At 39.8% G+C, this 16,112-nt stretch overlaps 1 non-coding gene across 1 annotated transcript; it reads left to right on the top strand.

Moving 5' to 3' along the window:
- The first annotated feature begins 5,490 nt into the window (after nucleotides 1–5,490).
- LOC148571908 (small nucleolar RNA R71) lies at nucleotides 5,491–5,598 on the top strand. Its single transcript, XR_015908942.1, has one exon. It is a non-coding gene; the product is annotated as a small nucleolar RNA R71 (small nucleolar RNA).
- The last annotated feature ends 10,514 nt before the right edge of the window (nucleotides 5,599–16,112 follow it).

Consider the following 16,112-nt stretch of genomic DNA (forward strand, 5'->3'; position numbering starts at 1 on the left):
GCATAACTAACCAGCAAGTGCACTGGGTCGTCCAAGTAATACCTTACGTGAGTAAGGGTCGAATCCCACGGAGATTGTCGGTATGAAGCAAGCCATGGTCACCTTGTAAATCTCAGTCAGGCTGATATCAAATGGTTATGGAGTTTTCGAAAATAATATAATAAAATAGGGATAGAAATACTTATGTAATTCATTGGTGAGAATTTCAGATAAGCGAATGGAGATGCTTTCGTTCCTCTGAACCTCTGCTTTCCTGCTATCTTCATCCAATCAGTCTTACTCCTTTCCATGGCTGGCTTTATGTGATACATCACCACTGTCAATGGCTACTTTCGGTCATCTCTCGGGAAAATGATCCAATGCCCTGTCACGGCACGGCTAATCGTCTGGAGGCATCACCCTTGTTAATGGCTTCATCTTATCCTCTCAGTGAAAATGGTCAACGCACCCTGTCACGGCACGGCTATTCATCTGTCGGTTCTCGATCATGCTGGAATAGGATTTACTATCCTTTTGCGTCTGTCACTAACGCCCTGCAATCGCGAGTTAGGAGCTCGTCACAGTCATTCATTCATTGAATCCTACTCGGAATACCACAGACAAGGTTTAGACTTTTCGGATTCTCTTGAATGCCGCCATCATTCTAGCTTACACCACGAAGATTCTAGTTAGGAGATCTAAGAGATACTCATTCAGTCGAAGGTAGAACGGAAGTGGTTGTCAGGCACGCGTTCATAGGGAATGATGATGATTGTCACGTTCATCTCATTCAGATTGAAGTACGAATGAATATCTTGGAAGCGAAACAAGATGAATTGAATAGAAAATAGTAGTACTTTGCATTAATCTTTGAGGAACAGCAGAGCTCCACACCTTAATCTATGGAGTGTAGAAACTCTACCGTTAAAATTACATAAGTGAAAGGTCCAGGCATAGCCGAATGGCCAGCCCCTCTGATCTCAGAACCAGGCGTCCAAAGATGGTCAAAAAGACGTCTAATACAATAGTGAAAGGTCCTATTTATAATAAACTAGCTACTAGGGTTTACATGAGTAAGTAATTGATGCATAAATCCACTTCCGGGGCCCACTTGGTGTGTGCTTGGGCTGAGCTTGAGTGTTTCACGTGTAGAGGTCCTTCTTGGAGTTGAACACCAGTTTTTGTGCCAGTTTGGGCGTTCAACTCTGGTTTTGGCTCCTTTTCTGGCGCTGGACGCCAGATTTGGGCAGAAAGCTGGCGTTGAACGCCAGTTTACGTCGTCTATTCTTGACCAAAGTATAGACTGTTATATATTGGTGAAAAGCGCTGGATGTCTACTTTCCAACTCAATTGGAAGCGCGCCGTTTCGACTTCTATAGCTCCAGAAAATCCACTTTGAGTTCAGGGAGGTCAGAATCCAACAGCATCAGTAGTCCTTCTTCAACCTCTGAATCTGATTTCTGCTCAAGTCCCTCAATTTCAGCCAGAAAATACCTGAAATCACAGAAAAACACACAAACTCATAGTAAAGTCCAGAAATGTGAATTTAACATAAAAACTAATGAAAACATCCCTAAAAGTAACTAGATCCTACTAAAAACATACTAAAAATAATGTCAAAAAGCGTATAAATTATCCGCTCATCACTTCTCTGAGTCATTTTGGGGCATCTCCAGGATATAAAAATCAATGGGGAAGGTGAGCCCCTTAATGCCCACTAATACATCTTCAGCAACTCCAGCCACTGTAATAATGCTTTTATCTGCTAACACAAAACGAGCTGCCGACCTTTTTAAGGGAGGGAGCCTCAAATTATCATATATAGACAAAGGCATTATACTAACACATGCTCCTAAATCACACATGCAGTCAGAAAATATCACACCACCAATAATACAATTAACCATACATGGACCTGGATCACTACACTTTTCAGGTATACCTCCCATTAAAGCAGATATAGAACTACCTAAAGGAATAGTTTCTAATTCATTAATTTTGTCTTTATGTATACATAAATCTTTTAGAAACTTTGCGTACTTAGGTACCTGCTGAATAACATCAAAAAGGGGAACAGTTACCTCAACCTTTTTGAATATCTCTACCATTTTGGGGTCGGGTTCCAACTGCTTCCTGGCTTTCCTTGCAATTTGTGGAAATGGAATAGGAATGGCGTCTTTCACAGCTTCAGCGTCCTCTGGTGCTTCTTCCTGTGATTAAGCTTATTCTTCTTCGGCCATGTCCTGTATGTCCTCTTCCTCTTCAACTTCTTCTACTACCACTACCTCTTCAGCTGAGGCGTATTCTAGTGGGTTTGGTTCCTCCTGATTCCTATCTTGCAGTGTAGTTCCGGACCTTAAGGTGATGGCATTGATGCCACCCGTCGGATTGGGCAAGGGTTGAGAAGGAATTCCACTGGAGTTTTCCTGTTGAGTGTTTGAAGTGTTAGGTGGTGCCAGCTGAGAGATGAGAGCTTGTATGGCGGATGCTAAGCCATTGAGTGAACTTTCCATGTTCTTTTGTCCTTGTGCAATGGATTGAATGGCCTCTTCACTCGGAAAGGAATTAGATTGAGTGATCTGCAGAACTTGTTGTTGGTTGTGCTGTGGCCCTTGGGACTGCCTCAGGTGAGGTGCTCTGTAAGGCTGGTTCTGTGATGCGGGTGGAAACTGTCTCTCAACAAATTTCCTTCAGCAAGTGTACCGAATGTGTCGTCAAGTAAAAACTCACAATAGAGTGAGGTCAAATCCCACAGAGATTGATTGATCAAGCAACTTTAATTAGAAGAATATTCTAGTTGAGCGAATCCAGAATTTGAGTTGAGAGTTGCAGAAAATAAAATGGCGGGAATGTAAATAACAGAAAAGTAAATGCTAGAATTAAAGGACTGGAAGTAAATGACTGAAAGTAAATTGCAGAATTGTAAATGGGAATGGGGGATTTGCTCATAAAATTAAATGGCAGAAATTAAAGAGAATGGGTAAGATCAGAGATGGGGAGTTCGTTGGGCTTAGGAGATATTGCAATCCTCCGGATCAAGTTCATTTTCATCTCTTCCTCAATCAATGCACTCATTGATCTCCTTGGCAATCTTAATTGATTGAATTACAAATTCAATCTCTCAAATCTTGATCAATAGCCAATTCCTTTATCAATTGCTCATGAGAAGAGATGAAGTATGGTCACTGATTATACCACATGCATTTCCCAAATCAAGTATTGAGAGGGTTATAGTCACATACCCATCCAAACCCAATTTGGTCCAGCATGAGAAAGCATTTCTAGCTTGATCTCTTCATTCCTCTTTCAAGGTTCAGAAGAGATCCAAGTTTGAATAGCTTCTTTTCCAAGATAACTACCCAATTGGATGAAGATCGAAAGCTTTCAAGTAAAATCAAGAGAAAAGATAGAAGAAGAATAATGAAAATTAGTATTGATCCATCAAATTACAACAGAGCTCCCTAACCCAATGAAAGGGGTTTAGTTGTTCATAGCTCTAGAAAATGAAAACAAAGATGGAGAATACATCATAAAACTAGAAAATGCAGAGAAGGTAAAATACAGAGAGTAGTTCTCTTTTTCCAACTTTTTAGAACTCCTAAACAATTCAAAGCTACTCCTATATATACTACTTTTCTCAGCTTCTAGTTGGCTCTTCAAGTCTTGGGCCTTTGGATCTTGAGTTTGAAGCAGTTCTCTTCTTCATTTGGGCTTGGTTTTACTTGCTGAGAGAAAGTGTGAAGTGGGCAGAGACTTTAGCTCAGGACGTTAGGGGTGTTAACGTTTAGTGAAAATATGAGTTCGAGAACGTTAGTGACAATCAACTTTCTCACTAACGTTCCTAAGTAAAAGCCACATTAACTTCAACGTTAGTGGCACAAACGTTGCCACTAACGTTGCCTCTAAGTCCTTCGCACACGTTATTGAGACTTAACATTCCCAATAACTTTGAAAAGCCCCCTTTGTTCCCACGTTAGAGCTCACGTTAACTTAGTTAACGTGGCTCTTTAACGTGGGCTTGCCATCCTTCGAGAACGTTAGTGACACTCAACATTGTCACTAACGTTCCAAGGTGCCCCTATGTCTCACGTTAGAGTCCACGTTAACTAGGTTAACGTGGCTTCTAACGTGGCCATGCTTAGCCCTCCCCAACGTTAGTGACAATGTTGAATGTCACTAACGTTGGCGTTTCTTTCACTCATCAACGTTAGCTTCCACGTTAACTAAGTTAACGTGGAAGTTAACGTGGCTCCTTGGGGGTTGTGTGGTTGCTTCCAACGTTAGTGACAATGTTGGGTGTCACTAACGTTGTCGACCACTCTTGCTTCTTACGTTAGCTCCCACATTAACCAAGTTAACGTGGGAGTTAACGTGGTATGTTTCTCCTTAGGCCAACGTTAGTGACAATGTTGAATGTCACTAACGTTGGCGTTTCTCCCCCCTTCTAACGTTAGAGGCCACGTTAACTAAGTTAACGTGGACTCTAACGTGGCCACTTATGAGCATTTGCCAGTGTCACTAACGTTGGCTCAACTTCCCCTCTCCACGTTAGAGTTCTCGTTAACTTAGTTAACGTGACTCTTAACGTGGTCAATGATGGCTTCGAGAGCGTTATTGGCAATCACTTTTCTCATTAACTTTGCAAGTTACCTCCCATTCCTTGCTTCCTTTGGTCCTGAAATCAAGCAATAGAGCGCATCAAAGTTCTAGTCCAAGTCATGGGCAATGCAGCATATAATTTGTCACTAAACTCATGCAAAATCCTCATGAAATAATGTAAAATGCACAATGTATGCTTGAATCAAGGTGTAAGTGAATATCTACCCAAAACTAGCTTATTTCCTAAGAGAATGCATGAAACTAACCTAAAAACAGTAAAGAAAGGGTCAGTGAAACTGGCCAAGATGCCCTGGTATCATTCTGGTTCTGCTGCCTATTGTTGTTATTATTCCACCTCTGATATTCTTGATTGTCTCTGCCTCCTCTGTTGTTGTTGTCCCTCCAATTCTGATTAGAATTATCTCTCCAACCTTGGTTGGAATTGTCCTGCCATCCATGGTTGTAACTACCACCTTGATTGTACCCTTGGTTGGGGCGGTCATAGAAGTTATGAGTGGCTGCCACGGTGTTATCTTCCTGTTGGAGCTGCGGGCATTCATCAGTATAATGGCTGTAATCAGCACATATTCTGCACACTCTCTGTGGGACTAGTTGTTGGCTTTGATCCGCTTGTTGTTAACTCAACTGCATCTGCTTCAGTAAGGTGGTCATTTCACTTATACTCTGAGCCAGAGCAGTAGTCTCCTTGCTAGAGGATACCTCTGCAACAGCTTTTGACCGGCCTTGTTTCTACCTGTGATTCCTTGTAGATTCATCTAAGTCACTGATCAATTGCCATGCCTCATCAGTGGTCTTGTACTTTTTCATAGACCCATTGCTAGCACTTTCCAATGTAGTCTTATCTTGGGGCCTCATGCCCTATGTTACGTAACCAAGCAACACTATCTTGTTAATCATATGATGGGGGCATGCTTCCAGAAGATTGTTGAAGCACTCCCAGTATTCATAGAGAGTCTCGGATTCGTCCTGAACAATCATGGAAATATCTTTCCTCAGTTTATCAGTAACTTCAGCTGGAAAGAATTTTTCCAAAAATTCTCTTCTAAGTGTATCCTAGTTGGATACAGTTGCTGCGGGTTGAGTGTAGTACCACTCTCTCGCCTTTCCCTCAAGAGAGAATGGGAAGGCTTTTAACAAAATTGAAGTTTCATCTGCACTATCACGCCTGACAGTAGAACAGGCTACTTGGAAGTCTCTAAGGTGCTTGATAGGCTCTTGAGCAGGTAAGCCAAGAAACTTGGGCATCAAATTGAGCAGTGCTATTTTTATTTCAAATTCTGTAGCCGCTGGGTGATGCGCTTGAAACGGTTGCATTGAAAAATCAGGGGCTCCAGCCTCCTGGATAGTAATTCTCCTAGGTGCTGCCATGTCACCTGCACGTAAATCAACCGAATCAGCAGAAAGGGAGCATGTTTCTTCCTCAAGTGACATTTCAGATCCGCCCTCAGAGAGGACTAACCGACGCCGAGCTTGCCTTATTCGTGAAATAGTTCTTTCAATCTCAAGATCAAATACTGGCAAGTTTGGATCAGGAAGTGAACGCGTCATTTAACGAAAGAAACATGAAGCTCATAGTAGCAAAATAAAATAAAATACAAATAAATAAATTCCAATTAATAACTTTAGCACTCTATTGCAACTCCCCGGCAACGGCGCCAAAAATTAACGTGGCGGAAATTGGCGAGTTAAAAAATTATTAGAAGAGATACGTTGCAAGTACAGTTCTTAACTAACCAGAAATTCGCTATCAATTTAGAAGGGTTGTCACAAAATTTAAATTAAAATACTGGGAGTATGAGTCCCAGGTCGTCTCCCAACGAGTTACAGAAAGGTGTGCTATTTTATTAATCAGATGTTTTCAAAAAATGGTTTGAGTTGAATAACAGGAAATCAAATTAGAGAATTTGTGTAATTTTAAATAAAAGCTTTGGCTGGGAGTAGATTAGTTGGAAGCCCTATTCTTGTTGGAGTACTCTCAAGATTAATTGATAATTGAGGGTTGTTCTGTTTAGTTATCCCTTACAAGGTAAGGAAAAGTCAAGCAAGTTGGAAAGCTATTTCTATTCACAAGTCCCAATCCGCTTACTTGGAAGGATTGGTGTCAGTGACTAGAGAGCAATCCAACAATAAACCAAATTACAATTTTTCTTTTAAGCATTCCAACTTAAGGTCTTCCCTTCAATCAACTCCCATCCATGTTATGGAACTACTCGCTCATTGTAAATGTAGAATTCATAACATAGAAAAGGGAAATATAGAAAGACGTGATAAATAATAATCAAAGGGATCAATTAAAAATAAAAATAGTTCTTGTATTAATAAATTCTAAAAATAATCCAATAATATTTCTGAGTAAACAAAGGACGTGGAAGAGTAAGAGACAGGTAAAGAAAACAAACTAGAATGACGAAGTCTTGATGGAGGTAATAACTCTTCTCAATATCCCAATGTGAAAAGTAATAAAAATAAATCCTAAGAACTATGAATGTGCAGAGAGAAAACCTAGAGGAGGAGTAAAACTAGATCTAAAACTAAGAATTGTCTGTAATGAATTGTTGTTTTTTCGTTTTTCCATGTTCCTTGGCTCTAGTCTGCTTTTCTGGGCCGAAAATTGGGTCAAAACAGGGCCCAAAATCGCCCCAGCGAATTTTGCAGATTCTGCAGATCGCGCATATCACGCGATCGCGTCATTCATGCAGACGCGTCATTCGGCGTTTTGCCTTGCCACGCGTGCACGTCGTCTACACCTCCGCGTCACTTGTGCAGTTCCAATCCGCGCGGTCGCGTGAGCCATGCGTCCGCGTCACTTCTCAATGGTCATCTCCTCAATTTCTTATGTTCCTTCCATTTCGGCAAGCTTCCTTTCCAATCTCGAAGTCATTCATGCCCTATAAAGCCTGAAACACTTAACACACAGATCACGGCATCTAATGGAATGAAGGAGAATTAAAATACATAATTAAAAGTCTTTAGGAAGCAAATATTCAATCATGTAATAATTTTAGGAAGGAAATATAAATGCATGCCAATCATATGAATAAGTGGGTAAAGAATTGATAAAACCATACAATTAAGCACAATATAAACCATAAAATAGTGGTTTATCACTCCTCTTCTTCACCTTGAAGCTTCAAGTTCACTCCCTCACTATGCTCTTTGGTTGCTTCTCCACATTCAACAATGGGAGTGCCTTGATTGTATAGGTGACAAGATGAGAATTCTTGTATAGTTTGGAACCAATCAAAACAAGCATCAATTCGTTGGTAGCATAGTCCAAACCAACAATGAATTCTCACAATCAAATGTTAATTCAAATTAAAGTAACCGAGATTAAGAGTAATTCAACCTCGGGTCATTTTCCCTAGGAGTTGCAATCAAGTGTCTATTATTAGCTATGAGAGGAAACGGATGTTTGGATGATTGCAAGAGAGGCAAGAAATATAAATAGCAAGGGAGGAAACGAGCATGCAAGTAATGAAATGTAAAGCAAGTAAAGACAATGAAAGTGGAAATTAAATACTAAAAAGAGCTCTTGGTGAGAATTGGGGAATTAAGGATTCCTATCCTAGTTATGGACCACAAACATGGTAATTAGGTGGAATTAATCCTAATTAGTCAATCCTACTTGAGAATTAGTCAAAAGGGCATAATTGATTCCAATCCCTAAGTCCTAGTCAACACTATGGGTCACTTAGAGTCAAGGGAAACCAAACCAATTAACAATCCTCACACAATGCGGAATGAACATCCACAACTCAATTCCTCCCAAACACCCAATTTCTCAACCAAGAGTGTGAAAAGCTAAACATGCAAGAAATTAAACATCAAAGCAATAAAAGTCAAAGCAATAAAAGTCAAAGCAATTAAACTTCAAATGCAAGAAATCTCTTGGCAAGTGATTGAGAGCTAAGGTTACCTATCCTAGTCATTGACCACAAACACATGATGATTATGAAGAGTTAATCCTACTTAGTCAACCTTACATAGAAGATAAGTCAAATAAGCATAGTTGATTTCAATCCATAAGTCCTAAGTCAACACTAATGGGTCACTTAGAGTCAATAGAGACCAAATCAACTAACTACTCTAATATATCAAACAAGAATGGACATCAATGACTCAAGGATCACCCAAGTCCCAATTCCAAGCCAAGAGTGAAGAAAAACTAAGCAAAATCTAAGCCAAGTATTTTATCAAACACTTGGTGTGCATGAAAATAAAACAATATAAAAATGCATTAAAAATAAATCTATAACTACCAATTGCATGAAAATGGAAATGACAACTAAAGAAAGCAAAAAATGAACATGAAACATAAATTGCATTAATAGAAATTAAAGAAATACAAGAGTGTTCATAAAATGAAAAGTGACATAGAAGAGAAATTAAGAAGAAGAACTAAGAGAAGTAAGACAATAAAGCTTGAAAACATAGACGAAACTACAAAACAAGAATTAAAGACTGAAATTAAAGAGAAATTAACTAAACCTAACCTAATTCTAGAGAGAGGGGAGAGCTTCTCTCTCTAGAAAACAACCTATATAATACTAAACTAACCCTAATTTCTTCCCCCCTTTCACATGGAGTGAGGTCTTGTTTGATATAGGAAGAATCAGCTTCAGAAAGTCCCAAAATTGGGTTCTGAAGGCTGATGAGGGGCAGAAGTTGGTGAATTAAAAATTATTAAAATAGTTACGTTGCAAGTATAGTTCTTAACTCACCGAAAATCTGCCAATCAATTTAGAAATATGTCACAGAGAGTTTAAATTAAAAATTACTGGGAGTTTAAGTCCCAAGTCGTCTCCCAACGAGTTGCAGAAAAGTGTGATATTTTATTAATCAGATGTTCCAAGAAGTTGAGTTAAGTAGAGGGAAAATTAAAAAGGGGAAATTTAAATAATATGAATAAAAGCCTTGACTGGGAGTTGATTAGTTGGAATCTCTATTATTGATGGAATGATCTCAAGGTTAATTTGTAATTAATGGTTGTTCTATTTAGTTATCCTTTACTAGGTAAGGGAAAGTCAAACAAGTTGGAATGCTAGATCTATTCACGAGTTGCAACCCACTTAGTTCAAAGGGATTGGTGTTAGTGATTAGATAACAATTCAACAGTTAACCCAATTACAATTTTTCTTTCAATCCTTCCAACTCAAGAGTTTCTTTTAATCAACTCCCCATCAAGTAAGGGAACTACTCACTCATTGCAAATAATAGATCCATAACACATGAAAGGGAATTAAAAGAAGACATGATTATTGGAATGGAGAAATAAATTAAAATGGAAGAAATAATCCTTGTATCAAATAATCATGAAAGTATTCAAATGACAAAATTGAACAAAGCAAAGAACATGGAAGAATAAAACCAAGTTAAGAGAACGAACTAGAATGACGAGGTCTTGATGAGGAAAAATAACTCTTCTCAATGTTCCAATGCTAAGATCAATTCCCAAAATTAAAATTCTAAAACCTATAGAGAAAAACCTAGAGGAGGAAAAACTAGCTCTAAAACTGTCAACTGTGTAGAATGAATGTTGTTGTTTGTTTCTGCATATTCTCTGGCTCTAGTCTGCTGTTTCGGGCCAAAAACTGGGTCGAAATAAGGTCCAAAATCGCCCCCAGCGAAGTCTGCAGATTATGCAAATCGCACATGTCACGCGATCGCGTCATCAATGCGGACGCGTCATTCGCGCTTTTCCTTGCCACGCGTTCGTGTCGTCCACGCTACTGCGTCGCCTGAGCTTTTCCAATCCGCGCGGCCGCGTGAGCCATGCGGCCGCGTCATTGTGATTCGCTTTCCTTCGCGCGGTTGCGTGAGCCATGCGACCGCGTCACTTCTCGCTGGTTATCTCCTCAAATTCTTGTGTTCCTTCCATTTTTGCTAGCTTCCTTTCCAATCTCCAACTCATTCATGCCCTATAAAGTCTGAAACACTCAACACACAGATCACAGCATCGAATGGAATAAAGGAGAATAAAAAAATACATAATTAAAGTCTCTAGGAAGTAGTTTTCAAACATGTTATAAATTCAGGAAGGGATTATAATTTCATGCTAATTTAATGAATAAATGGGTAAGGATCATGATAAAACCACACAATTAAACACAATATAAACCATAAAATAGTGGTTTATCAACCTCCCCACACTTAAACATTAGCATGTCCTCATGCTTAATTGAAGGAGATAAGGAAATAAGCATGAACATGTAGAAACTCATGAAATGCAATGCAAGCCTATATATAAATAAATGCAGCTATATGATTCTTGCCCACTTGATCAAAAGTAAATAAGCTCTTCAAAACAATTACAAATCAAATTCCACTAATTCTATCATTATACAATAAAACAGATAAAGGTGCAAGAAGATAGCTCATGAAAGCAGGGAACATGAAAATTCAAGCATTGAACCCTCACTGATAATGTATGTACGCTCTAATCTCTAGTGTATAGGGTAATCACTCTATCCTTCTCTAATCATGCTTTCTAACTTTTGTTTTTATCCTAACCAATCAACAACAGTTAATATACCAATGCAAACATCATGAGGTCTTTTCAATGTTGTAATGGGGCTAAGGTACAGGTAGGGGTATACATTTGGTCAAGTGAGCTAATAAATTGAATCTTTAATTAACCCAAGCTTCAACCCAACCTATATATATATATATATATTTTTTTTATGTAATCTTAAAGTTCATACCTAGCTACCCAGAATTCCCTTTTTCTATTCATACTCATGTATCAACTTTATGTTTGATTTTATCATATGTGCATTGATCTTTGAATTCTGAATTTAACATTGGGGTAATTTTGTCCCCTTATTTATTTATATAAATAAATTTTTTTTTACATTAAAATAATTATAGTTTATCAATGCACATAGATTTTTAATTTTTATAGTTTCACATGAGTAGGTATCCAAATTTCCATTAAATTCTCATGACACATTCCCTTAACAACTTTTGTTCCCACAATCTCCCATACTTAACTAGCACACACAATTTTATCTTAAGCTAACCAAAGATTCAATTTGGGATATACAATTATTTTTCAGCTTAAGGTTAGTAATGTGGTAAAATATAGAACAAATGGGATTTAAAGGCTCAAAGTGGTTAACAAAGGTAATTGGAAAGGGTAGGCTTAATTTGGATAAGTGAGTTTAAACAAATAATGGCCTCAATCATATGCAAGCATGCAAATATAATAAATATTGGACATATAAGATAAAACAAAATATAGATTACAATCATAGAGAAGTTAACACACAAGAAAGAAATAATTATGGTTAAATAATGTAACCATACATAAAGGCTCAAATCTCTCACAGGTTGTGTGTTCTTTAGCTCAAATGTCATGTTCCAAATACAACTCAAGCAAATTTATCATAAAATTTTTGAAAAATTACTGAAATTTTGTTCCAAAGATAGAGTTTTAAAAGAAACTTATTGTCTTTTCAATTAAGTAGAACATGCATGCAACTATCCTAACCTATGCAATTTATTCTATTCTATAAAAGAAAGAAAATCTAACTAAAATATCCTAATTATTGGTGCTAGAGAAGAGAGATTACCTCCGGAAGTCAGGTACTGACCGACCTCCCCACACTTAAGGCTTTGCACCGTCCTCGGTGCCGTCTGTCAGGAACAGGGGTGGGCTAGTAGCAGTATCTCCACAATCGGGACCGTCATGGCTTCCTGTGCTGGTAAAAGAAGTGGAGTCCGGGGTATCCGAGTCCCTGAAGTATCCCTTGAGTAGCTCCTTGAGGTGTTTGAATCGGCGCTCGTTACGGCGCTCTCTCAACTTAGCTTTGTGTTCTTGCCGATCCAACCTTTCGATTATCTGCTGGAGTAATTCATCAGTTGTGGGTGCTTGTGGTGTTGAGGAAGGATTATCTTCAACTGGAACAGTAGGAAGACTTGTAGTGGCTGCTGGAAGTCTGAGGTATTTCCCGTTAGGGACATACTGATCATCCCGTGGAAGCACGGCCTTGGTGTCCCCAGCTCTGTAGGAGACTCCGACTGCTGAGACAAGATCTAAGACCAAGGCGGGGAAAGGTAAGTTACCCACAATTTGTACGTGTCTCATAGCATTCTGGATATGTCTTGAGAGATTCAAATATTGGTCTGTAAGGATGCACCATAGTAGAACGGCCATGTCCGCAGTGAAGGAGGACTTATGAGTGCTCGGAAAGACGTAATGGGACATGATCTGTGCCAAGACGCGAGCCTCCAAGGTAAGTGCTGAAGCCAAGATTCCCTTAGGGCGGGTATGGTGGTATTCGTAGATCCAACGGCTGCCAGGTAATGCGATAACTCCAAGAACGGAGTTCCAGTCAAATTGGTACCTCTGGCGCTTAAGTGCGGCTTCTTGGAAGGCGTCCATTCCTTCTAGAATAGGGGGGAGACTCAGAGCATGCTGAATGGCCTCTTCTGTGATGGGGACTTGCTTCTGCCGGACATAAACAGACTGCAGGGTTGGCATGTAGAGGTTAGAGTAGAACTCAACTACCCAAGAAAGATTGACCTGCCTTGGCTGTCTCCGTAGGAAACCCCATTGTCTTCGTTCAATTTGCGGCTCAACAAAGGTAGCAATATTGGACGGGAGGATAAGAAGGTATTCATTGTTATAGTTTCTTTCCGCCATGATAGGGAACGTCTGCTCACAGTAGCGATTGGGAAATCGCGCAGTGTCCTTTACTGGAAAGGCTTTCTCCTTTTCATCAACCTTTATTATCCTCTTAACTCTTTTTGTTGAGGGCTTGACTGCAGTTGAAGAAGGCTCTGCCACTAATGCTCTTTTAGTTCCTCTTCTTGCTGGTGGTTTGGAAGTAGCTTTCTCTTTTCCTTTCTTGGTGGCCATCCTGAAAGAAGGGAAGAGAAAGTAAATTAAATTCAAAAAGATATACAGCCAGGAAGGAAACGGAAAAGAGGGTGATGGATGCACATTAAGATATACTGACATTATCACATGCTCGCGAGTACATGTGAAAAGCCAACAATGGAAAATAGCTAGTGCATATAAAGACAAGTGACTGCAAGGTGTTTATTGGCATGCCGGCAAAGGGCATGAGTAGCATAGACCAAGCAAGACTTTGTAACAAACCATCACGTTTGTATTGACTACTAAATTCAATTAATACAATAGTAAAGGAAAATTATGAACTGCAAGCATTGAATAGTATAACAACATAGAGAAGTGCATAATGCCAATTGAGCTTTTTCACAAACACATAACATGTATGATGAATAAGGTATAGAAAATATGAAGGTGAACATGCAAGCAATCCCTTAATTAGAATAAAAATAATTGTCAAACAATTTGCAACAATCCACAAGCATATAATGAGGGATAATGACTCAAAAAATTTCTAACACCATGTAAAAAGGGAAAAGAAAAAGAAGGAAAGATATGAAGAATGGAAAGAAAAAGAAAAGAAGAAGAAAATAACATATAAAATAATAATAATGATAGAAAAAGAAAGAGGGAAGAAGAAAATAAAACCTTGTTAATGGAGGTGAGAGAGATAGAGAGTGAAAGGTGAGATAGAAGGGGGAAGGGGGAAGGGGGAAGGAAGAAATAAGGAGGGAAAAGAAAAACTAGAATTTGGAGGGGAGAAAGATAAGATAATTTGGCAATTTAGGTTGAGCTGTGCGGCGCACGCGACGCGGCGGCGTGGGGCACGCGTTCACGTGAATGCGCTTCAAGTAAGGTGACGCGATCGCGCCGGTCACACGGTCGCGTGACCCATATTATGCTTCTGGCACGAGGGCAGCCTCGCTCCAGCACAACTCTCTGTTCAAATTAATTTAAATGCCAAAATTGGGGTGACGCGATCGCGTGGGTCACGCGATCACGTGAGTGTGCGCCAGAAAATGGATGACGCGGCCGCGTCAGTGACGCGGTCGCATGATAAGGGTTGTGCTTCCAGTACCAATCCAGCATCACTCTCGCACAATATTTCATTGTGCACCCTTTTACGTCGAAAACTCAGGGCACGCGGCCGCGTGGGGCACGCGGTTGCGTGGGAGGCCAAAGTTCCTATGTGACGCGGACGCGTCGGCAACGCGGTCGCGTGGAAGGATTTGTGCCATTGGCACGCCTCCAGCCACACTCCAGCGTGACTTTCTGTTCATTTTTAGTTTTCTTTACTATCCCTGTGACGCGGACGCGTCGCTGATGCGATCGCGTCGCATAGCAAATTTTTTTTTTTTAAACATGTAAATGCAGATGCACGAAAGTACTACAAAAGAGAAAAGTTATTGAATAGGAAAAACTAAAAATAAAGAAAAGAACGATCATATCATGGTGGGTTGTCTCCCACCTAGCACTTTGCTTTAACGTCCGTAATTTGGACGCTCCACTAGCTCAATCTTCTGCTATGTGGGGATCTTCCAAGAGGAAGATCTCAAGCTCCTTGTTTCTCTGTACCTTCTCGCCATGGTATAGCTTCAGGCGTTGTCCATTAACCTTAATAAGTTTAGAGCTTGAAGGATGGCTTAGGTGATAAACTCCGTACGGTTCGGCCTTCTCTACTCTGTATGGACCTTCCCATCTTGATCTCAACTTGCCTGGCATGAGCCTTAGTCGAGATTTGTAAAGGAGGACTAAATTCCCAAGTTGGAACTCTTTCTTCTTGATGTTTTGATCATGTATAGCCTTCATTTTTTCCTTGTATATTCTGGAATTTTCATAAGCTTCTAGGCGAAGGCTCTCCAGTTCCTGCAGTTGCAACTTCCTTTCAGCTCCGGCTTTCTCAATTCCCATGTTGCACTCCTTAACTGCCCAAAAGGCTCTGTGTTCTACTTCAACTGGAAGATGACAAGCTTTTCCATAAACCAAGCGGAAAGGACTCATCCCAATGGGTGTCTTGTATGCTGTTCTGTATGCCCAGAGTGCATCTTGTAGCCTGGTGCTCCAGTTTTTTCTATGAGGCTTTACTATCTTTTGCAAGATACGTTTAATTTCTCTGTCTGACACCTCGGCTTGCCTATTAGTTTGGGGATGGTAAGATGTTGCAACTTTATGAATTATCCCATGCTTCTTCATTAATCCTGTCAATCTCCTGTTACAGAAATGGGTGCCTTGATCGCTCACGATTGCTCGTGGCGATCTGAAGCGACATATAATATGGTTTCTCACAAAGGAAACAACAGTGTTAGCATCATCAGTGCGGGTAGGAATTGCTTCCACCCATTTGGAAACATAATCCACAGCTAACAATATATAAAAATATCCATTAGAATTTGGAAATGGACCCATGAAGTCAATGCCCCAAACATCAAAAATTTCATAGAAAAGCATAATTTGTTGAGGCATCTCATCCCTCCTGGATATATTACCAAATTTCTGGCATGGGAGACAAGATTTACAGAACTCAGCAGCGTCTCTAAAAAGGGTAGGCCACCAGAATCCACAGTCTAAGATCTTTCTAGCTATCCTTTGAGGACCAAAATGTCCTCCACTCTCAGATGAGTGACAGGCCTCTAAAATGGACTGGAATTCTAATTGAGGC

Source organism: Arachis ipaensis, chromosome B3 (genome assembly GCF_059453495.1).
Source record: "Arachis ipaensis isolate K30076 ecotype BB chromosome B3, ASM5945349v1, whole genome shotgun sequence".
Lineage (NCBI taxonomy): Eukaryota > Viridiplantae > Streptophyta > Magnoliopsida > Fabales > Fabaceae > Arachis > Arachis ipaensis.